The following is a 24,509-nucleotide window of genomic DNA, read 5'->3' on the forward strand; positions in this document are numbered from 1 at the left end:
ACTTTTGTGACTGGCCTGGTAGACAGTGCAAATAAAATAACTTACCCTAAGAAAATACCTACTGATTTCTCCTCCAACAGGGAACTGACCTACAGGGACATGAAATCTGTGGGATTTAAGTATATATAAAGTGCTGGATTAATATCCCTAGGGACTGAAGCTATCTGTTTGTCCACAGCACTCTGCGAGTAAACCCCACACTGCTTCTTGTACCTGTGGGTTAGACATGACCTTGAGGGACACCTTGAGGGAACAGGGATAGTAGGGTCTTTATAGCCTGTTCAGACCCTCATGTCCCTGCAGAGACATCCAACAAAAGGTAACCATTCAGTGCCAGCTGTGGTTTTAGCAAGTTGGCATCTTACTTGCTGTGACCTGGATTGAGACCACAAGCTAGTTCTAAATAGGAGACTGAACAGCCAGCTGATAGTAAGGCTTTCAGCCATGACTGAATTGAGCTGGATTTTAACCAGAGGCCTTAGAAATAAAAAATGCAGCATATAACATACCCAGACCCCATCCCCCAACCTTTCCTTACTTCTCTATAGCTGTTACATGGTACTTCTCTAGTAACATACTTCAGGGAAAATATCTATACAGGATAAGCAATTAGTAGAGCTAGGTATACAAAACAAGACTTCAGAGTACCACTCCTGACCACAGTCGTTCTCTCTGAAAGGCACATAAGGCTAAAGGGACAGAGAGGCTTGTAAGCAGTGGAGGTATGTGCTAGCATGAAAGGCACTTGACTGGGATACAGGATACTTCTCTTTTGTACCTTGCTCTTGCTCTTTGATCTTTAGCAAGACCCTTTACTTTCCTGGGTCTCAGTTTCCCCATGTGATAAAGGGCATTTCCTTACCTTCCCGTATAACTTGTTGTGAGATGAAAAGTATGCTACAAAAGTGGAGGAGCATATCCCAAGGAAAGACACTCACTAGAATGTTTATACCAATATGGGATTAAATTATCGACTGTAATGTGTGGGAAGATTAATACACAACACTTCAGAAAAAGATTCCCAACGTTTTCCAGGCTGACATCAAACTGCAGCGGGAAAACATTTCAGAGTCCCCATCTCATCTCATAGGAGAGTGATCATGTCTGCCCTTCCCCTGCAGAACCTGTGCTTCAAAGAATCCTCCCCCAGTCTGTCCTGCATCCCAGATATTTCCTGCAGGCTTTCTTCCTATTGTTCTTCCTGTTCCTGGTGCTCTCTGCTCCCCTGGATTTCCACCCATGGGCACTTTAAAGCTTAAAAGGATAGGTTTGAAATGAGACTTTGTTACAAAATTGTTTGCCTTCAAAAAGCCATTCAAGTAAGGGTCTTACCTTGTGTTTCCCTGAAGTCAGTCTCTTGTGACCCACTGCTTAGTATTAGCAAACAGCCCTCTGTTAAGCCTACCCTGACCTGTCCTGCACATTTAACAACCTTGGGATAGGGCAGGGGTGGCCAGTCAGTCCATGGCATGTGCCACAAGTGACATGGGTAGCCTCTGTGTACAGCACAGGGCAGATCAGGGAGGGAGCAGGGAACACAGTGGCAGATAGGGCAGGGAGCAGAAAGCAGAGCAGCAGATTGGGCATGGGAAGAGGATCAGAGTGGCACTAGGGAAGGGTACAGGGTATACCATGTGGCATGCCTGCCACAAAGTTTGGTCCCCACCAGGCTATGTTCCGTGCTGCATCTCTGGAGAGGTGCAGCATGATAGGTGCAGGATTCAAAAGGAGCAAGGACACTTCCTCTGCCTGAAGAAGGGTGTTTGCACCTGAAAGCTTGCAAAGAAGAATTTTTCAGCTATTTTAGTTGGTCTAATAAAAGATATCGGATTTACCCAAAGAACCTTGTCTGCCTATGTCCTTAGGCTACAACCAGTACCCCTGACAGGGTCAAGGAGGCCTCTAAACCTTGCTATAAATTAGGGCAGCCCCAGCAGCTCCTCTCATTTATACCAGCTGCTGCATGGCTCAGATGACCTGTAGCACTGTGCAGTGTCACCTCCCACCTTGGTGCTTCCCTTACGCCAGGGGCTTTAAGGAAGAACATCGTTGGGCAGCTTACTCCCCACACCCACACTGAGAAAATGCTCTCAGCTACCTGGGGGTCTCAGCTACCATTAAGTTCTCTAAGTGCCACTAGAACAGTAGACACAGATCAAAGTGGAAGCCAGAATCTGCCCCCCTGGTGGCATGGAATAGTTTGTAGTGGACCAAAGTAAAATGAGCCTTGCGTGGGAGCAGCACATCTAAGAGCTTCCCTTACTGTAACCACAGAGCCTGCAGCCATGTCTACATGGCTTTGCTGGTAGAGGAATATCAGTATTCTACCCTGGCATACTGTGTCTGGAGTGGACACAGCTCTCCAAAGTTGGTGTAGTGCAGGCAGAGAGGAGGCATGGGATTCTTGGGTTCATTCAGTGTATAAATGAATTAGGCAGTGCAGCATGTGGTCTTCAGAAAGTACCTGATCCTTGGGCCTGCATGTCCTTTGGTAGCTGCCTATCTCTATTGATTCAGGCTGCCAAGTTCTTCCAGCCAGACACCCACAAGAAAAGAGGTAGATAAAAGAAACACGCTTTGGGTATGTCTATACCAAAAGTATTTGATTAGTTTAGGGGCACCAGTATGCTGTATTGGGAGTGTGCTTTGAATTGGGATGCAGCTACACTCTGTAGAGATATAGTAGCCCCCTTCTCCCCCTACCCCTATCCTCCCCCCCAGCCACGAGCAGAACAAGCTACGCCAGTTTTGCTGGTATAACTACATCTACACTAAGGGCTTCTGCTGGTGCAGCTCCATCGGTCAGAGATCATATCTCCTTCGCCTCCAGACTGACACAGCTGTGTTGGCTGCAGTCTGCAGTGTAGAGGAGGATGATGCCAGGGGCAGTTGGGGAAGGGGGAAAGTGTACAGCAAAGGGAAAGCTTTAGGTTCCTACTTCTTGCCCTCCAAAAAAACCACACATCTCAGAGCATCAGTGGAAAAATGCAGGGTACCTGAGAGACCTTTAATGCTTTGTGGGACAGAATATAGTGCACACCCACTGCCTACAGGCTGGACTGTCTGTACTAGAGAAAGATGACTTTGGAGTTAAAGTGCAGCCTGGGGTTTCAGGGGGCAGGGGCTCTGTTCCTGACTCCAGTCCTGCATTCTCTGTCTGAAAAGGAGAAGAGAGTAGCTCTTTTGGTTGCTGCTTCTTTGAGGCAGGGACTTTCACATTGCCTTGAGTTTGTACAGCATCTAGCACCAGTGGTTCTCAAACTTTTCATACTCAAGGCACTCCTAGTTAGACACAAGGCAGCCCTCAGAAAATGTCAGGTCTTAGCTTTCACTTGTTTTTTGGCTACAGACAAATAAATAAGCAATTCTTCTGCTGCAAGACACTAAGAAGGACTGCAACAGATTCCAGGATGTTTTGACACCATGGATTCCTATTTGAAATCTCTGGGCGCCTGTACCCGTGACAAGGGTTTAATCCCCAAAGTTTTATTTTATGTATCCTAAATTGAAACGGTGGGTTTTTAACTGAAATCCACCATTTCAGTTTTCCCATCACATTATGGCAAGGAGCCTGATCCTTTATTTTTGGCAGAGCCAGAGCCTGCCCACAGCTGAGGGATGGGCTGCTGGTAGGCTTAGTGGCCTCTGAGCTGCGGGGGGCCTCAGTCCTTCTCTCCATGGCAGCGGCACCCCTGGGGCCACCTGGGCAGGCTGCTAGCAGGCTTCTCGAGCTTGGAGGCAGCACTCAGTCCAATCCAACTTTTCCTCCAAGCTGGGGCGGCACCCAGCCCACTAGCTGCCTGCCAGCCTGGCCCCAGGGGGTGCCATCATTGCAGAGGGAAGGACCGGGCCTCCTGCAGCTAAGGGACCACTCAGCCCCCTGGCAGCTTGCCCCTCAGCTGCAGGAATGGTGTGCAGGCTCTGCCAAAAAAAAAAAAAGATCGAGCCCCTCATCGCTTTGGCCTTTAGTGGGCATGCCTGCCTGCCTCTCCCATGGCTGGTGGGGAGCTGACAGCTGAACTGCAGCAATTTGCAACATTGCAAACTAAACTACATCCAGCTGTAATTTAGTTTGCAATGATGCAAAGTCATTTAAAACCCCCAAAACTGGCGCACATGAAATGCGTGACGCCATTAAGCCACACAAATTACATTTTCATCATGTATACATCATGACAACTGTCACATGTACAAGCACCCTCTAGGTTTATCTTGTGGATCGCATGTAGGAGTTCACATGCCTAACAGTGGTAATATTACATGGCACCCTGTGGCACCTTTAAAAGGATCTCACGGCACCCCAGGATGCCACAGCACCCTGGCTGAGAATCACTAGATTAGTCACTTGAATTTCAGAGTTTGTCGGTCCCCTGCAGCCATGAGTCCCTTTCACTCTCTTACCTTCTTTCCATCCAGGGATTAAGGCCCCTGTTTATGGCAATGAGTGAGCAACTCCCAAATATTTAACCACAAAGATTGCTGATGAGCACAAAGGAAAAGGAAGGTCCAGGGGCCCCACTGCCCTCTCTCCTTGCCACTTTCCAGCTGCTATGCACAGCAAAGGCCATGCTGGGTCCCTGCACTCCAGTTTGCACAGACAGAAATAGCCCCTCCCTATTACTCATGGGATGATGGGGGGAGGGGGTGGAAAATGCGAGTTAGTGGAAAGTGGGCACTCGCCTCCTACCCTGTCTTCACTTTGTCACATTCAAGGCTGATCTTACACAGATGTCGGAAGCCTCCTACGCGTGTGCAAGGCACAGAAATATGTGCCCAGCATGTGTCTGTGGGGGGCTGGCAGCAAACTATGGCTTCAGATATATACGCAAGAGGCGACTGGCTTCTAACATGTACACTATGTCTATGGGCAGCCTGCACATGGACACGCGCTTGCAGGCAGTGGCTGTAGAAGCACTTACATGTGAGGGAGTATACAAACCTATGCCCCAAAATCTCTCCAGGTACTTGTACATACACATCCATACCCACCAGAGACACTCGAGAACATACAAAGCCATGCACAGTCAGGGGATGGCCACTCTACAATACAAGGTATGCTCTGAACTCAAGTTAACTAACCAGAGTTAGCTAATATGCGGTAAAAAAGCTAAGGCAAAGAAAGTCAGGCACTAACTCCATTCAAGCTGTAGTGAACTCCTGAGATTGAACTTGAACAGCAAACCTGAGCCCATGTACCTGGCCTTCACTGCTATTTAATCCATGTCAGTTACCTCAGTACCTTGCTCCATAAGTTAAGAAAGCATCTTTTCTTTTTGGAAGAGTAGACTCATTTGCAGATGCATATACAAACCGTAGTGCACTCAAAGCTGTCCCAGTGTTTTCACACCTGCCTCATACTCACGCACCCAGCCCCACATCCATGCTCACACATCCACTCCAGCATAAGCCAACAACATTAATACACAGGAAAAGGAAAAGGTTATATATGGAAGGAGTGGGCTGGGAGTTCACTTTCCTTTCAGAATGACAGACCTGAGTCTCCACTGTCTAAAGCCCCCTGTGTTGGTTCAGTGGCATAAAGATGTACGTGTGTGTAGGGCAGAGAGGTGGGGTAGGATACAGCCTCTCTGCCTTTGTAGAAAAGTGCCCTTCATATACAGAGGCTCCCTCCCTGATGGAGCAACAGCATGGCAAGCTGCAAGCACTCCAAAAGCATGAGTACAGCTGTCGGATTTGCAAGATTTACTTATAGAAATCATGAAATTTGAAAAACCCAACCAAGTTGCTGTGGGTTCATTCTTTTTATTTGTCTCTCCGGGATACTCAGGGTCACAATTCCAAGATTTTCTAAGCATCTCAAACGGCTAGAAATATACCCTTATTTTTAGTGAAAACTGAGTATCTTGCATAATCACAGGACTTTAGGGATCTGGGGCTTTAAAGTTAACCGCAATGATCACCAGGATTGTGGTCAAATTGTGAGTTGGCATCTTTGCACTGAGATGGGAGAAGGGCTCTGCATTGGTTTCTCATGTATCCCCAGACATAGAGATTTGGGGGTGGGTGGAAATGGGGCAGGACTACTGTGCTTCTTACCCCAACTATTGTTTGCTAGGGAGTTTATGGTAGGTTATACCAGCTTTGCCTGACAATTTGCCTGTGCCTGCTCAGCCACAGATTCCCTGTGTGACCTTGGGCAAGTCATTTCCCCAGTTTCTAAAAGACATGTAAGTACTTAGCTTCCATTGATTTCATTCTCCAAGTTTTTTGTAAAATGGGACTGATAGCCCTGTTCTACTTCCCAGAGTATTGCCAGGATGCAGTGCCTTGAAAAAATGAAAAGGCTCTGAGATACTATGAACAGAGGACCTGATAAGTACCTGAGATAGCTCACTCTGCATGTATCTGTGACACAACTAATGAAGAACAGAGCTGGTATGAAAAATATAAAAGGCTTTTGCAAACCATTTTGAACAGGGTTTCTGTTTCTCAGGGTTCATAAGGGACTCAATTTCCATTTTTATGCTACTATTCACTGAATATGTCACCCCCCAAAATCATTTTAAAACCATTTTCCATGATCAAAACCCAAGGTGTCTTGCTTCAGATTGGGCTTTCTGCAAATCAAGAGCTTTGCTAAAACTGTTTATCAGAAATGCTGTAGCAAAGAGAAAGGGAAATTTGGTGAAGGACAACCGCTTTTTGCAAAGAGTTTTCTTTCTGAAGAAAACATTTTGATGAGAGAAATTTCAACTTCCTCTAATGCTCAATTCTCTTCGTTGCTTTGAACTGCACTACAGCTGATACACCCGATTTTGCAGGTCCTGAAGCACGTGGAGGGATCTGAATATCCAGATGGGAGCCTGTCAGTTTTGGCTTTGACCCTCGTTGTACTCTCCTGCCTTGGGTTTTGTCCCCAGCCTCCTCAAGACTTGTTTCTCTCCTCACTGCGTGCCCAGCTCTTCCCCGCCCAGCACACCAGACGAGCTGCAGTAAGTGTCTGTTGTTTTTTGTCACTTGGCTTCTGAGTTCATGGAAAGTATTTGGCAGTGGGAAAGGCAAGACACAGAGATATAAAACTGGCCGTGTTGTCAGTTGATGGCGTGGCATTTTCCAGGGAGAGCTGGACATGAAGTCAATCCTAGGGCTGTGATCATATTTTTCTTGTCCCTCACTTCCCCCCAAAACATACACATACTTGTTCCCTCCTCATCCAAGCGCCCTTATGGGAGTGGTCTTACTCTCCAGAGTTGTGTGAGCTCTCTCCAAAGCCTAGATCTCTGGCGTCTGCTTTCCATATTTACACTGTACTTTGTCTGTCATCGGTAGGATAAGGGATAGATCCAGGCACGAGACCACATCCGGCGCTGGAGAGAGACCTAATCCATGGCTTTGTCCCTGCGCTAAGTGACTGCTCCACGCTCCACCTCCTCCCTGTTCTGTTCCATTAACCCTCAATGGCTTAAAAAGGCTTTGTGCAGTTTGGCAACGGGAAGAACAAGGCTGGAAAAACAATGCAGAGGGTGCTGCTTCTTTCCTTGATGGGGCTCTTGGGACCACAAGATATGAAAGGTCCTTGATTTCACAGCTGAATGTCTGGGGTGGGGGGCATTTCAATTAGTTCCTATTTTCTTGTGGTCACTCCACACTCCCCACTCACTGTAGTATTGGAGTACATCACAAGCATGAAGGAATTTCCCACATCATCCCCTTGCAAAGCCAGCAAAAGGTACATAGAAATAGGGGATCATGGCCAAGGTGTTGCAGGTCCTGCAGGCTGTGCCAGCTGCTAATTAGAGTCCTCTTGGCCTTATGCAGTCCCCAGCAGAGGTGTGAAAAATGTCACTTGCTATCTGATCCTGAAAAGTGAGGCTTGGGCCTGGTCAACACACATTCATCGAAGACAATTTTATTTTTTCCTGGGGAAAAATGGCTTTTGGACCATGTGGAAGTGTTCCCCAGTGTCATTCTGGATCTGACAGCATCTGAAACTCCAAATAGTTCAGGTTTATTGTCAATGAAAATTGGGATAATAATCTTCCTTCCCCCTCCCCCCCCAATAAATTCAGTAAAAACAAACAAATAAGCCCATGTGACTTATAGTTCCCTGAAAGATACAATGCAGTTTTTCACGTTAACCACATGACCAGTCACAGAAACAAATGACAGAAAGGTCATCACTTCCCTCGCCGTTCTGTCTTTACTTAAACTCTGTTCTCACAATGGTGTCCATGGGGTGGCATGGAAAGAGATATGGAGCAGAACAGGACTGTAGGTCAACTGGTGCACTTTGCTAAGTTCTCTGACTCTCCAATTCAAACACACTGAATGAGTTTGTATCTAGTTTGCTCAGCAGTTTTCAAACTTTTTAGACCCAAGGCACCTCTTGATAGACTTCAAGGCACCCCTCAATAGACTCAAGGCACCCTTTGGAAAGTGGCAGCTCTTAGTTTTCATGCGTTGTTTGACAACAGAAAAATAATAGAGCAGTTCTGTTGCAAAGAACGCAGAAAGTCCACAACATGGCAAAATGTTTTTAATAGTATGGATTCCTATTTAAGGTCTCTGGGTTTATCTTGTGAACCATGTTTACATGTCTATTAGGACTAACACTGCATGCAGTCCTATGACACCCTTGAAAAGATCTCAAGGCACCCCAGGGTGTTATGGCTTCCTGTTTAAGAAAAACTGGCTTAGCTGTTAGGAGCTGGTCAGTAGAGTTGGGCAGGAAACAGTTTTCACAATGTGTTTAAGAGTTCAAAAATGTCCTTAATCTACATTGGGATGAGCCAAGACCATTGGAAGTGAAAAGCCTGCCCTAAAAAGTGAATAGTGTAGTGATTCTCAACCAGGGTGCTATGGCATCTTGGGGTGTCATAGGATCGTTTTAAGAGTACCTTACAATATTAGCACAGTTAGGTGTACAAACACCTACATGGGGATTCACAAGATAAAACCCAGTTATTTTGAACTGAAATTTATAATGTCAGAAACACTCTGACCTGTTGTGGGTTTTCAGACTTTTTTACAGCAGAAGTATTGCTCTATTAATTTTCTGTAGTCAAGAAAGGAATGAAAGCTAAGAGCTGGCGTGTTCCAAGGGCACCCTGAACCACTGGTTTAGTGAATGGGATACTTGCAAGGGGCAGTGATCAAATCCCTGCTCCAATTAATATTTAATTATTTACTCCCAGTAGAACCTCTCAGGTGGAACATGTTGAGATTCAGGTTTGAATCCTTGGCTGGAATCATGTAAGTAGAGATGTGAACCTGGGTCTCTCATTGCCTCATTCACTGCCTAAATCGCTGGGCTGTGGGGAGTGGATGAGTTTCTCTCTCTCTCTCTCTCTCTCTTATATATTAGTATTGAGTGTTGTAACTTCAGTGGTTCAAGAAATTGTGCAATAGACAAAGATACTTCATGATATCTTTGATTGGATCAACTCTGTAATTGGTGTTCCATGTGGAAATGTCCTCCTGGGCCATTCTGGCTGTGGGTGTGATTCTTGTGGGCATCAAGTGCTCCTCCTTACCTCACTCTCTCTCTGGAGCTTTGATCAGAAATGTCATCTTTGTCCAAACTAGTATGCACCTTCTTGCAAACAGCTGTGCTTTCAGTGACTTGCTGTTTTGTGACCCAAACCCACTCCATCCAAATGCCCTGCCCTCCTCCACTAATAAGGTTTCAGCTTTGGAGGGCATGGCACCCGGGCACAAAGCGGCCGCATGACTGGCAGGAGGGACTCTCATGCAAACCAGCCGTACAAATCATGCTTCAACATGAGACTCTTGGAGAATGCCCCAAGCAACAAACTGGGATTTCCAAGCAGATGATGAGACAAAGGAACAGCATTCAGCTTAGAAATTCTGCGTCAGGTGATATTCAAAGCAAACTGACTCCCACTGCTTCCCCACTCCCCACAGTCTTGCAGCCAAAAGAAGGTGAGACTTGCATTGGTGGCCAATGCGAGAGAGGAGGTTCGAGCCATTGTACTCAGCAGGATTGAGTTACATGGTTTGGGATGTGAAAGTTCCATTGCAGGTCACAGGTGGATTAGAGAATTCCAGTCTCCATTCAATGCCTGGTGAACCAGAGCTAATACGGGCTCTCTGAGCTGTTAAAGGAGTGGATAGAAGGTGGCAGGAGAGATCGGTGTCTTTGAATGGAAAAGCCACCTGCAGAACAGGTCGATCCTACCCAGCTGTTCTTCTGGGCTGCCAGAATCCTGCAGGCAGCGAGCAAATGGGGTGATTTCCTGTCAAGTCTGGCAGGCATTAGAGGATTTATTTAGCAGGAGCAGTGAGGGAAAGCCCTTGATGAAGATGGAGCTTTTGAGTGACAACCGTGCGGGCACCTGAATGCAGGGACTAATGGAAGAGAGTTAAATGTCACTTCAATAATAAGGCGGTTTTTAGTGAAGCGGAAAGTAATCCCAGGTACAGCCGAATCCTGGAGTTAAATCACAGTCGTGGGCAGAGTCAAAGGCAGTTGCATGGGGGAGGGTGATAATCTGGAACTGGCACACACCTTTCTTGCTTGGGGGCGAGTCTTGAAAGCAGGGTATGCCACAGCAGGACAGGAGGCTGAGTTAAACAGAGGATTTGACAAGGCTCTGACAGACGCATGGACTTCCTAGAGAGAAGGGAGCTGGCACTGGGAGAACCTAGGGAGTTGGAAGTGCTGAGAGGAGACTGACTCTGCAGAAAAGGAAGGTGGGACCAGGAGGGGCACTGAGCCAGGTCAGTATGGGCAGGACAGTCCTCATGTTATAAAAAGTGGGGAGGAGGAACAGAACCCAGAAAGGACTGGATTCTGCTCACTGTCTTGGCAGTGTCCCTCCATGGGCCCAGTGGAGATAGTCCTGCCCTGGCAGGACCAGACCTTTTGCAGGGTTCAGTAGGTTTAGATTAGAGTCATTCCCAGCTCTCTGAGTCATTCCCAGACCTGCCAGTAGGAGGCAGGCAGGATCAGCCCAAGAGGGAGATATATGAGTTGGGCCTGACCCCATGGCATTCAAGACGACCCAAGCATTGACATTCCCCAGTACCGCAATGGCAGGAGCTGGGTCAGGAACATAGGGTGGGTGTGTGCCACCTCCATTCCCTTGAGGTTGTCTACCTGGGCATTACTGATCCCACTGTTGGGTGCAGATCACCCCAGCTCCCTTGCTGACTCACCCCAAGGGGATTTGGCTGGGCAAAAGTGACTGGCTGTCTTGTGCACGTTCCTCTTAAGGGAGGAAATAAAAGAACTTTATCCTATCACCCCCTACCCTCCAAGAGATGATATGGTCTTTGTGGGTTTAGCTTTCCCTCTCTTGTAGGGTGGTTTGGCCTTTGGGTGAGCAGAGTCTAAGACAGTACCTTCCCTTCTCTCTGGGACTTGCTCATCCTGGGTCACATTGCATTTAGGTCAGAGGACTGAGTCTTCCTGAGCTGTTTAGAGCTGGTAGGAGAAGGGTTCCTCCCAGATGTCCTGCTGGATTTAACCCCCATGTGGTAAGTCAGGTTGAGTCTGTATTTCCAAGCCATCCTTTCCAGGGGAGAGAAGGTACTGCAAGGCTCCCCCGGATCAGTTGGTACTAGTAGCTATGACCAGGCTGTCAGGCCACCTCTAGCGCCCTCTGGCAAGTTCTACTATTGAGGAGGTGGAGGAAGGTCCCCGCACTCTCTAAAGGGACACCAGCACCTTTGAGGATCTAGGCCTGAGTTAATAAAAGTGGGGTTCTCCTTGCAGAAAAATAACTCCCCAGCATTTCTGTAGCAATTGGATTCAGCAAGGGGACAAGCTCATTTGCTTCAGACTTTTGAAGACCAGAACATCTATGCCCAAAAACTTTTTCCAGGAGGGGGTGGGTCCTTAGCAGGTCTAATCTATAGCAGGATCCAGCCCAGGAATACCGAAGAGGAAATGGCCCCTGGAGAAATGACTTCATAGCTCCAGAAGACTGCTTCTTTTTTTGGCTTAAAGCTGAATTAGTTCCGAATTCCAAACTGACTGAGCTGAGCTCAGTCGTTAAGTCTGTGTGGCTCTACCACTGAGTAAATCTCCTCCCTCCCAGACACATCAGTTTGGGACTTCTGATACTCCCAAATCCATGGCAGGCATCCCACATGCAAGCCCAAAGGCACTGGAGTTCAGATGCCCTCTAGTCACACTTGCTCCTAGCCAAAAGGCCAAAGGAGCAAACCGGGGAAAAGCTCAAATGCAGTCCCCCATCACCACAAGACTGTGCAGTCGAGTTTCTCACATTTGGGAAACTTGCAGAGGTCATGATGCCTGAATGGAGTGCAACAGACAGGCCTTAGCCTGGGGAAACCTGTATCTCCCCTGCTGAGAGCACTACTGTCAGCATGGGGCCAAAGCAGAACCTCTTTGCCTGTGTGTGAGCTGCCATCAACCCACCAGACTATTCAGCCGTGGCTTGAGATGCTTTGGCTGTGAGGACCACCTGAGAGCTGTTCAGAGAGCCAGTTGGTAAAGCAGTGATGTCTAATATACCCATAGTCTGTCCGCCCTGCTTGCTAAGAGACTCTGAGGCGCCTCTTAATAGTACTTTAATTATACATTTGCCGTCACCAATTTTTTTCTCTGAAGTTCAGGCTTTCCCAGATATGTAAATATACAACTGAGGCTGCAGCGAGCTCAGCATCGTCAGCTCCAGCTAATGATCTCCTACAACTGTGCTGGCAGGCAGTGGGCTTGGGGAGGGAGGGAGGCTTACTAGGAGTGAGGTGGGGACGTGGTTAGATGACACCAGCTCTGGCTGACTCCAAGCTTTTGCTTCCCTTGATCCATGGAGGTGTCACTGAGCTATGGCAGTGGTGTTGCATGGCTTTGGTTCCAGCTTAACTGAAGAACACAGCTGGTTTGGAGGGACTGGTTTGCACTCAGAAGGCAGTTCCATTCACTAAGTTGCCAGGGTGATCCCAGCTGTTACGGGCATTTGTGTTACAACAGCAGTGAGAAGGCCCCATCTTAACACAGCAGCATGAAATGGAGCTCAGGTGCCTGGGCAGCTCCATCTGGCTAGAGGGTGTAACAGCTGCAGCATGGGCTGAAGCATGCACTAGCAACCAGAGAGCAATCACAGGGGCTCCAGGGAGGGACTGCTGGGGTTGCTAGCACATGCTAACGTCCCTAATACCGCTCGTCTCCACTGCCGGTGCTAGCCATGCTGCATAGATAAGCAAGCAGTGGTATGTTAGCACATGTTCCAGTCGCCTTTTCAATCCACATTGTAGAGAGAGGGACCAGAGCCCACCGCACACATAGGTAAACAGCAGAACTAGCACTGCTGGAGTCTCAGGCTTACCCTCTGTTCACTGAGCCATATTCTTCTTCTGTTCTGCTAATGCACCTGGTCCCTTCCTGGAGAGACCACCCTTTCATGGGGAAGGAGGGAACACCAGTCCCTCCACTCATTCTGCATGAGGGGCCTAGCAAGGAGGCAGTGCTGGGATCTTTATGATCAATGTGGCAGGGCACTAGGTGTACCTGCCACTTTAAGGCCCTGGAGCTGGCAGCCTCCAGGTGCCTAATGAGGGCAGCCATTTTAGGCTCAGGGCTACCTATATAAACAAGGTAACATTGCCTGGCCTGAGGGCTGCTAAGTTTCGTTTGGAAGTGAGGGGGGCACTCTAGGGGCTGGTAGGAGGCTCCTGGTCCTGGGTATGACTGGAAGCTGCACCTTGCTGGGAGTGGGTAGCCTGGTGGGGCTACCAGTGGTGTGGGAGCCCCCAGGAAATGTCAGGCCAGTGATCACCCCAGTGAAAGGTGGGTTAGGGTGCCTTAACCCCTAGCCCCCACTGTTAGGTGGGCTGTGTACACTGGAGGTAGTTGTGGGGGTACATGCCCCAAGGAGGAGAGTTGGAGGCCAGGTGTGGCTAAGGTTGCCTGAGCCCTGTGGGGGTTTGAGACATTGAGGAAGAGTTGGGGCCAGGCACAGCTATGGCCACCTGAGCCCACCTGTGGAGGGAAGCCCTGAGTAAAGGAGGTGTTACAAGCAGTGTGGGGCCCCTAGTGTGAGGGGGGCTCAGCCAGAGGGTAAGAGAGCTGGGTCCTGACCCCAATAGATCCTCCACTATTGGGAGGTAGAGTTTGGGTCAAAGATAACACCGGTTGTAGCACCACAACCTGCTGCCCAGGGGGGAGTGAGTCCCCTGTGAGACCCTGAGGCACCAGTCATGGTGTGAGGAACCCCAGCTTCCCACCTCTGTAAAGGAGGACCCAGAGAAGGGGACCCCAGGATAAGAGTATGGGTTATACACTGGGGCCTACCACAGCTTCCCCTGACTGGCCCAGGTCGGGGCCAGGACCAGGAGGGTCAGAAGGGCAAGGAGGCCCACCGAGAGGGATGCCCAAGAGCCAGGGGCCTGGGGTCCCGACTGGCCTGGAGGTGGGCTGGGGCTAGTCTGAGCTGAAGGTCCTGGTGAGGGGACCACACCCAAAGGGGAACCGATGGCAGGGCGATATATGGCCTGGTATGACGGTGGCAGAGTCTGCCTGAAGGGAGGAACCCAGGTGGGGTCCTACAGTAGGATTCTGGGACCCATCATGGGGGACTGGCACATGAGAACATCAGGATGTCATCAGCAAGGCTTGGGCTGTGGTGTAGGGGAGGAATCCAGCCACAGATAGCACCCCGTAGGAGCGGGGCAGAAAATGGGCAGCCCCCCACCTAAGTACATCTATTAATTAAAAAATTAAGACCAAAGCATGGTGGGTGGGCCTTGCAGAGACTGGCCCAGGTAGCCCCTGTTACAATCAAACTGACCCACTTTCACCAGTAGAAGCCTGTAGTTCCAGGCTCATTCAGCTCCTTCTGCTGTGATTGCTATGATAACTGCTCTAAGCAGTCAGCACTACTTAATAGGAAAGGTGCTAGTACCTACAACTTGCTCACTAAACCATCATCCAAGGCAGCTTCCAGATGCCACTGGCCTCAGCTGGAGCTGCTGACCCAAGAGTTTAGCTGTGAATGTCCCCTGTGCATCCTACAAATGTGTGGTCTCTAGCAACCCCTTACTAAACTATCCTTCAGCATCTCCCTTAACTCCCATGGAGCAATAGGGTCATTTTTCTTTAATCAGTATCTCTTTCCATGAAGGCACTTAGCCATTGCTGTAGGTGATCTGAAAGTGGTTCAACACTACAGAGTCCTATGCTGAATCTGGCACGTGGACTGAGTAATGCACTGATTTAGACCACAACTGCCCCATCAAGGATGCAAATTTGGCTCAGTCAGTTTCAAACCCAAGGATATATACATCCCTTTTTCCTTTCAGACGCACAGATCTACCTTTGGCTGGACAAGATACTGATGCCTTTAGCCAGGCAAAAACCTCACTGATTTCAACAAGTGTCAGGCCTGTGGGATCTGCCCCTTTACACTAATAAATTGTTTCATTTACACCAGAACAAACATGGAAACTTGGGTGGGGGGGGAGGGAACCATATGGGGGATAAAAAATACAATTTGCCTTGCCACTAATTACCTTCTGCATTTTAGCGAAGGCTCAGGACCACAAACTGAAAGCTTTTAACCTCCTATCTTGTAACCCACATTTCCCAGTTTGGGACACCATAATGATGCCAAAAGTCTTTGTGTGTAAACAGAGGGTCACTGTGTGATGTCACACTTCCAGGATTACCATGTCTCCAGATGCATATGCAGAAATCTCTGCTTGAAAGCCCAGGTTGGAAGCAGTGCCTTGTGGCCTGAAGGTACATTAGTGTGTCTACACTGCTGTATCCTGCAGGCAACTCAAGACTTTGGAGTGGGCACTCAGTATTGCCCTATCTCCTCCTACTGACACTTAGCACTGATTTCAACGGGGGTAGAATCGGATCAGTACTGAGGCCTTTTGAAATCTTGTCCTTAATCTGCTAGGTTGTTAATGCAGCATCTTTCATCGGTGCTAAAGTACACAGAATACAATAGATGCAATCCAGAAACCTCTTATCTGTCCCATTACCACTTCTTTCCAGGCTCAAGAGATGGTTCAGCTACTCCTGGACACACACACAAGCTTTAGGCATCTTCCTTAGTGTTACATTCCTGTGAGCTAGTCACTAGGACTGGTCAAAAAATACCAATCATTGGATTTTTCTTCCCCAAGAAATTTCAAACATTGTTATTGATCTCTCTAGAATTTCCTGCAATATTTTATTTCGTTTTTTTTTAACCCCCAAATATCCCAAAACCCACTGTCATTTTTGCTTCAGATATTGGGCCTGGGGGAAAGAGGACTGGCTCTGCAAATATGAAAAAGTCTCTCCCCAGTTTTATTCTCTTTTCTGTGAAAATTGAATGAAAAGATACATTGCAACCTGATTGTCTGATGCCGAGAGCGGAGACTCGGGCCCTGTCTAACACATGGCTTTACTAAAAGCACTTTCTGATGGAATATAATTCAGGGGAGGGGAGAAGATTAAAGAGCTTGTCTATTTTCAGCAGAAGGAGTAGGTGTGTGTGTGCGTGGGGCTATTCCCCCCCTTTCCCAAGGATCCCACTTTGCCAATTAGAGTGAACTCTGCAGTTCTCCTGTCACTCATTCCCCTAGAACCTGGGCAACAAAGCAATTTTCTGTCATCAGCAAGGCAAAGTGTTCACAAATGAGGACTGAATGTGCTGTCAGCCTTGAGCTTGAGCCCTTCCTGTCGGCTCTTTAAATGCTTGGCAAATTCTTTCCCAGGCCTGCAAGCTCTGACACATCCAACATGCTAGTCCAGGCATTGCAGATAAAATGCACTGAAGAGACCTAGCAGGAGTCTTGGGAGGTGTTGCATTAATCTACTGAAGCCCCCCCTTCCAAATCCTCTGCAAGAACTTGTCTCAGCTGCATGAGGCCAGCTGTTAGGAGGTTTTGCCATGAAGCTGCTCCCCTCCTGGTGCACAGTTAGTAAATATGACTGGAATGGGCCATGGGGGGTTGTAACCAGCCTGTCTTTCCCCTGTCATTACATGAGAAGGGGGGGCTTAGATCCTGCCTAAAGGGAAGGAGATCTCAGAGAGGAGGGCCTGTTAGGGAAAATGTGAACTGCTGGGGGAGGGAAAATCGAATGAGTCATGCACAGTGCTGGGTAAATGGCAGTGAGAAGGGTTAAATCCCACTCAGGGTTACACCAGCATCAGTCTGGACTGACACCAGTGCAAACAAAATCAGCATCTGCCCCTCCCTTTTGTTTATTAGCATTGTATTGAATGCATCTCAACGGGGCCCTGATTGCACACAAAATGGCACCCCCTCAGTCATTGACCCTGGCACGAAATGGGTGAAAATCAGTCCAAATGCTACTGGCTCATGTTCACTGACATAAATGGAAACAGTGTTTGGCCCAGAGTTTTCAAAGTCCAGTTTACTTCTGAGCTGGTATAGACATGGCAATGGAAAGGAGTTTGCTTGCTTGTACTACACCCTCTCTTTCCCAACAGCCTCTGACTGCCATTGTTCACATGCTTTCCCTCCACCCAGAAAAAAAGAAGCTAAAAGTCTCCAGGAAACTATTAATTTCTAGCCAGACTCCTCAAGATGGACAGTGCCTGTTTTGATTCAGACACCAATCCTTACCCTGGCTGCAAACTGATTCTGAAGAAAGGTTTTTCATTTGATAGGGAGTTCTTCACTTCCTACTATTTTTTCTTTCAAAATAAAAAGAAAATTAAAGCTATCAAAACTTCATGGAAAACAAAATCCTGGGTGAAAAAAACTGCCTAGGGGTCAAATGAAAATTCTTCATTTTGAAAAAATGGACTCCTTTATGCTCTGGTTTTAGCCTTTTAAAACTTTTTTTTGTTTAAAAGCATGTATAAACACTTGGTTTCATTTGAAAAAAAATAATTTCAGAAGGAAAAATATAAAACTTTCCATTTCAAAATATTAACTTGGGATGCTACGACACCGATAAAACAATTCCTTTTGTACTGCTTCTAAATGAAATTTAGTCAAAATTGTCCAGGACATTTTGATTTTAAGCTAAAAAGCATATTTCATATATATATAAATTCACTCTGAAGCTTCCCCACTCAGCTCTAGTTCTGAGTGGTTTCTCTATAAATCTATTTTGCCTTCCCACTTATGGATGTCATTAGTCTCCACTGATTCATTCTCTGTGGGCCCTCTGTGGTAAGGGAGATAGATTCCTATAGGATTCCTTCAAAAGCCAAAAGGTGGAGCTACTAATACAGCCTGACAAAAACTCTAGTCCTGAATCTCTGCTCATTTGCACTTGCAGATGTCTAGTAACCTGTACAAACCCTTTTAGGTTGTTTTATACATCCATTTTGCCATATTGGAAATGACAGCACCTGGCAGGAGAGCAGGGAAAACCTCTGCACTTTGAAAGCTTCCAGTAGCATAGTTGCCTGGATAGGCCTGAGGTCACAGCGGATCTAGGCAGACAAGGTTCTTTGGGTAGATGTGATATCTTTTATTAGACCAACTAAATAGTTGGCAAAAATATTCTTTGCAAGCTTTTGGGCACAAATACCCTTCTTCAGGCATAAGGAGAGGATCTATGCGTTTAAGACTCACAGGCAAAATTGGGTCTCACTGAACTCAAGGGAAGTTTTGCCACTGACTCGAACAGTGCTAGGATTTGAAGCCAATGGTTACACATCAGTATAAACCGGGGAAAATTCCTTTGGCTTTGGTGGAGAGATTCTAGGTTCATCCTACTCTAAAGGAGAGTTCAACCTTCTGTATCTTAAAGATCCCTATCACCTTCCCACTTAAAGCCTGTGTTTTCAAAATAGCTCTGCAGCCAGAATCAGGACCATATTTTCAGAACTCTTCTGCAGTTTGGGGCCTGAGCTTGTTAGAAAATCTAGCCCCAGTTGTTGGGGTTAGAACTCTGAAAACCTGCTGCTAAGACAAATTTGCCTTCATGGACTCGCAGGGTCTGACTGTGATCCAGTGGTTATCTCATCTCCACTGTCCTGGGCACCATCTAGGACAGGGGTGGGCAAAATACAGCTTGCGGGCTGGATTTGGCCAGCCAACTGATTGGATCTGCCCCATGGGTGGGTGCCCACCAATTGACTGGAACCAGCCAGCAGCCACCCCCGTGGTGCTCTGCATGGGGCCAAGCCCCACCCACTCCCACCTGTTCCTGTCTGGGGCAACCTATGCTGCTGTGGCCCCACCAATGCGCACAGTCTTCCAGTGGGGCTGCTGCTGCGCTGCTCGGCTCCCCCCACCTTCAGTGGCTCCTCCTGCTGCACTCCCCCAGCATGCAGGGCTCCAGCTCCTGGTGACCTTCCACCCACTTCACCTGCCCTGCATGATGAGCAGCCACCTGCGGGTGACTGAGTGGGTGGAAGGTGGCCTGGAGCTGGAGTCCCACAAGCTGGAACAGGAGACACTCAACTGAAGCTTCCCTCTCCTGCCTGGAGTGGTACGGCAGGAGCACGAGAAGAAGGAGCCACTGGAGGCAGGGGGAACTAAGCAGCACTCGGACAGGTGCAGTCACACTGGCAGCAGCCCCACCAGGAAGCTGTGCTTGCTGGCCAGGGTCATGTGCAGGTGGCAGCGTGGCACTAGCTGCCCTGGGCAGGAGAGGGCAGGATTCAGCCCAATGCTGAATGCTGCAGGGGCAGCCACAGACTGCACTGCCCAGACGAGCTCTGCTATATGTGCCTCCTGCCCCCCTCAGTTGGCTCCTGGTGCCTAACGCACAGGTAGCTCCCCACCCACACACACTCCACATCCTCCCACACTTCCACCAAGCCCCACTCAACCCCCCCACATGCATCCCTACACTCCCCTGCATATACCCCACACCCCTCTACACACATTCACACACCCCTCCCCCCACAATATACAAGAGTAAGACTTTATTTTGAACTAATATGCAATCACTTCTATATGCGCTACTCAAAAAAGGGTAAATCGGGGCAAATATTCATTTTTATATAAAATGAAAATATGTTATATTAGATGTTTGATTTTAAGTGTATGATTTGCTTTTTATTTAGTGTTTGTTAAAATGATATCGTCTAAAAGATTTTGTGTGCAGTCCTCAATAGCCCACCAAAACTCATTAAGTAGCCCTCCAGCCAAAATAATTTCCCACCCTGATCTAGGAGGACAATTAACTAATAATCAGTGGTTATGAGAATACTAATAATCAGTGGTTATGAGAGAAACTAAAACTAAACTACCTTCTTGTTGCTAACACTGGTTTCTCTCTGATGGTGTTAGCAGTATTGGGAGCTGCAGGCATTTAAATAATCCTGAGACAGATGTCAATGGGAGTTTTGCTACTGATTTCAGTGGAGCTGTATCAAGTCCATTATCACATAACCCTGCCTAGAGCTGGTCTAAACAAGGAAACAGATTTCCAACCTTCTAGCTAGGTTATCATTGTCAAGAAGAATAATGGTTTAAAATGAAATCCTTTGCTAAAATCTTGTTCAGAAAACCAGTTAAGCATATGCTGAAGTCAGTGAGACTTCAGAACATGTGAAGGAGGACCAGGTTACAGTGCCATTCTGAAAAGCGATGGTTTTAAATGTTTTTGATGAAGATCCAGACCATAAAAGTATTTAGGTGCTTGATTCCTAGTTTGTGGAAGTCAAGTCCCTGAGTGGATTGGGACTCTTGGTGCTTACTTGATGTAGGGCTCTGGAGAGAGCATTTCAAAGCACAGTGCAGCACTAAATCCATTGCAGGTCTCTGAAAATGTCATATAATACCTTGCCAACCCCATGATTGACTGATGAGGAGAGAACCTCATTCCCTGTGTTATTGTTAGCATAGTGGCATGTGAAGCCAGGCACCACAGATCACCCTTCTATTAAGATAATAAAACAGATACTGCCCATTCTGTCTTAAATTCAAAGTTTATGTTTAAGAAGACCTGTGCCTGTAAGGTTGTTTTAAAATAAATTAATTGGGGTTTACTAGATCAAACTCTCTGTGCAGAGGCCAGCACTTTATTATTATGAAAAATGCTCCATCTAGTTATTACAAATTGCCTTGTCATGTCATTATAGTTACTAACCCTTAATACAGCTCACTAGAGGGGGAAATAATAGGTCCATAAATGAAGTCGGTGAGAGGAGGGGGAGAAGCCATTTACACAGAGAGAATCCGCTTGGTACTGCAAAAAAAAAAAGTCTGGTATCAACTGAGCTTGTTTTAAAGTTCATCTGGGAGGGTTTTGGGGGGAACAGCCTCCATACACCTCTCTAAAAAAAATTCCAGCACTTTATTTCCCCTTTTCTCCTGGAATGCACCAGGTCTAACAATAGGGCCAAATGCTAGGACCTCTCCCTTTCAGCTGCTGCACCCAAGGGATACATTCTGCTCCAATAGTGTTACCAAGGCAGGAGAAAGACAGTAATGAAATATTAAGGAAGGCTGAAATTGTGACCTCTTAGAAGTGAGGGGCAAATCTCCTATGGACTACAATGAAGTTGAGGTTTTCCCTAGTCTCCAGCATGATATTAAACCTGATGCAAGCGCACTGAGTTCAGCGTCAATAGACTCTGGGTTAGATGTATCTTGCAAAGATTTCTCAGTAAAGAACAATCAGTTATCCAGTTGGGTGTCAGATTGACCCTGTAGGTTGACCCAAGGGTATGTGCATGCCGATACACTTCCAGGACTGAGCCCTAGGTCTTGAGCAGAGACACAGAGCTCTGAAACTTCATGTGAATGGATCTGGCCCATAACAATGCTTCCTAGCACTGGAAACTGCTGGGGGTCTGTCCACATGTACACCCTAGCTTATCTCCACTCAATGGACATCACTGGAATTAGACAAGAACCAGCATGTGCATAGAGGTTTGAAGGGTTAGGGCTCGGAGAAGCATTTGGCCCTCTGTTTCTGGGGGATATGAAGAAAAGGGAATGAAAAGGGGATAAACTTAAACCAGATCTGTTTTCTTTACATTTTAAACAGGTGGTTAATATAGCAATTAAAATATGACCCTGGATTTTTCCATTGGGTTTGTGTGTTACACACTCATTGATGTCAGCTCTACAACTGATTAGGGCAAAGTGCTGTCATTAGTACTAGTATTACAATTTAGATGCAAGGAGTTTCCTCCAGACTTATCCCACATGTTAGGTCATCTTTACACCAGGGCAGAGTTCAAAATGGGGGTAAAATGGTGCCAAATGAAAACGGGAGGCAAGGTGTGCAACAGAGAGATCTGAAAGTGAGAGTAGATGTAGCCAGGCTGACTACATTTTATACTTGCAGCATATGTTCAATTTGAAGCTTTCTATCCATCTCCATTAATAGTGACATGAAGTAAATGAGGGTTAAAAAGCCCCTTTTAACTGGCTCTCTTGTCAAATTAGTAGGGTAAGGCACTAAGGCTGGGGCTAATGAATGGAATAATTGATTAAATATGTCACATTTCTTGCTAACAGGTTCACACCTTCCCAAAAGGTTTCCAGATGGGGCATAATTATCCTCCAAACCAGCTTCACACATCAGGGCAACGTCAGGGCAAAAGGGGAACAGCAATGACACGGGGAATGTAGCGGGCAGAAAATTGCAGCTACAATTAGTCCCAGGCACTTAATAAACACAGGAAAGAATAGCAGGAATAGAAGGCAAACTCCATTCAGGCACACACACACGAGCCTGGATTCTGTTCTTTCTTATATCGGTGTAAATCAGGAGGAACTCATTTGGGGCCACTTGAGTTACACTGCTGCAAATTCAGCATAAGTGTGGAGAGAACTAGACCCAGTTTATAGAACAGTAAGAGCTGACTCTGTCTGAAAAGGCAAGAGTATATTTCTCCTAAACAGGTTATGAGGTTTTTCCTATAGTTCTCACCCTGAAACCCAGATCAGAAAGTAGGCCCGATTCACTGGCATAAATCAGAAGAGCTGAACTGACTCCAGCTCTCGGTAAGTCGGCTTCACCAAATTACCCCAGCTGGGGATGGCACCCACTCAGTGCGTGTCTTTGCCAGATGTGGATCACACCCATTGATTTCAGTGTATCAAGGCTGATTTACACCAGCTGGGAAACCAGCCATGGGCTTCAAGGAAGTTATGCTAGCTTACACCTGGTTTGAGGACTTGGCCTATTCCTTCCTTTATCTGCAAGTTGTAGAAAATCAGGTGAATTTTGAGAAATAGCATCGGGTACCAAATCAAAGTTTTTGCTTTATTTGACTGGCAGGGTCCCTGCCTGCAAGGTCTGGGGAATAAGGGTGGGGGAAATAATGAGGAGGAGGAAGTATTTTTTTTTCTCTCTAAACATCCACAGAGCAAATCATAACAGATCAAACCAGTAGGAAACAAGCAAGCTAGAACACCTCTTTTAGCAAGGCATGAATTAGGGCAGAAGACAAGGGAGGGTAGCACATCACTCCTTGGATCTATTACGATCAGTTGTTTTCACCCCAAAAAACTCAAAATAGCAATTCAAAGTATCTTGGTTTAAGCAAATCACAGATGTGGACACAGGCACTGGAGGCAATGGTGACATTGTAGTTTAGGCTTGCTAAGGATCTGCACATGAAGGGAAAGGGTAGACTGGAAAACAGCAAAACCCTGAAGCCCCCAGAAGGCAAGTTTCGAAAAGAAGGCTAGGTAAGATCGCAGCTTACATCCTGATTGTGGGAAGTGGAGTTTTTCCCCGTGGAAAAAAAACGGTCTTTTCTCACACCACCTTTTTTTTTTCAGGAAAATGCAATTAAATTGTCAAAAGTCCTTGAGATTTTTTAAAGTGTTAATTATTTCTTTTTAAAAAATTGTGATACTTGTTTTAAATTTACAGGATATAGAAAAATCTCAATAACCATTTTGGTAAAAACATAACATTTTTTGAGGGAAAAATACTTGAATGCTGCAAAACAAACAAACAAACAAAAACTTCAGAAAGCTTCCCCCAACACCCGCACCTGCACATGTGCAAACAAAGACACACACAAGCTTTGACCAGCTGTAACCATAGTAGCCCTATAATTCTGCCACGCTAATTACACATAAGTTTGCTACACTTATATGGATATTATCTACATGTCAGTAAACCTAAAGAATCTATGTATGGTCCAGATCTGGCTATGCATCTGCTTAATTTATAACTGTGAAGTTTTCTATTAGCTGTCATAGGATGAGTCAAGTAGGTAAAGTGAAATGTGGGCCTAAACCTGCTCTCCTTAAAGTCAAAGGCAAAGCTCCTGATGACCTTAGCAGTACAGAGCAAGGATCACATAAAACCTGAATGAGAGACGTATGATATACACATTGTATGCATAAATTTGCATGTGGTCATAACCTGTATATCTGTAATGAATCTACATAATTTGCAAAACTGGCTATATAATTTACACATCTATTTATATACCTGTGCCTTATTAAAAAATATCAACCTGTTTAGAGCTAGACTATATACAGTTAGTTAAGACGTAGGTCCTCAGCTGGAATTAGTGGTCATCACCCCAGGGTGGAACAATGATCATGTGTATGAGCAGGAGTTGCCCCCCCCACACCCCCCAACTTGTGCACGTACCAGCAGCATGGATCCCTGCTCGTGTACATGGATGCTTGATTGCAGACACCTTTCTAAACTT

Source organism: Crocodylus siamensis, chromosome 4 (assembly GCF_052110815.1).
Source record: "Crocodylus siamensis isolate JL-2025a chromosome 4, ASM5211081v1, whole genome shotgun sequence".
Classification (NCBI taxonomy): Eukaryota; Metazoa; Chordata; order Crocodylia; family Crocodylidae; genus Crocodylus; species Crocodylus siamensis.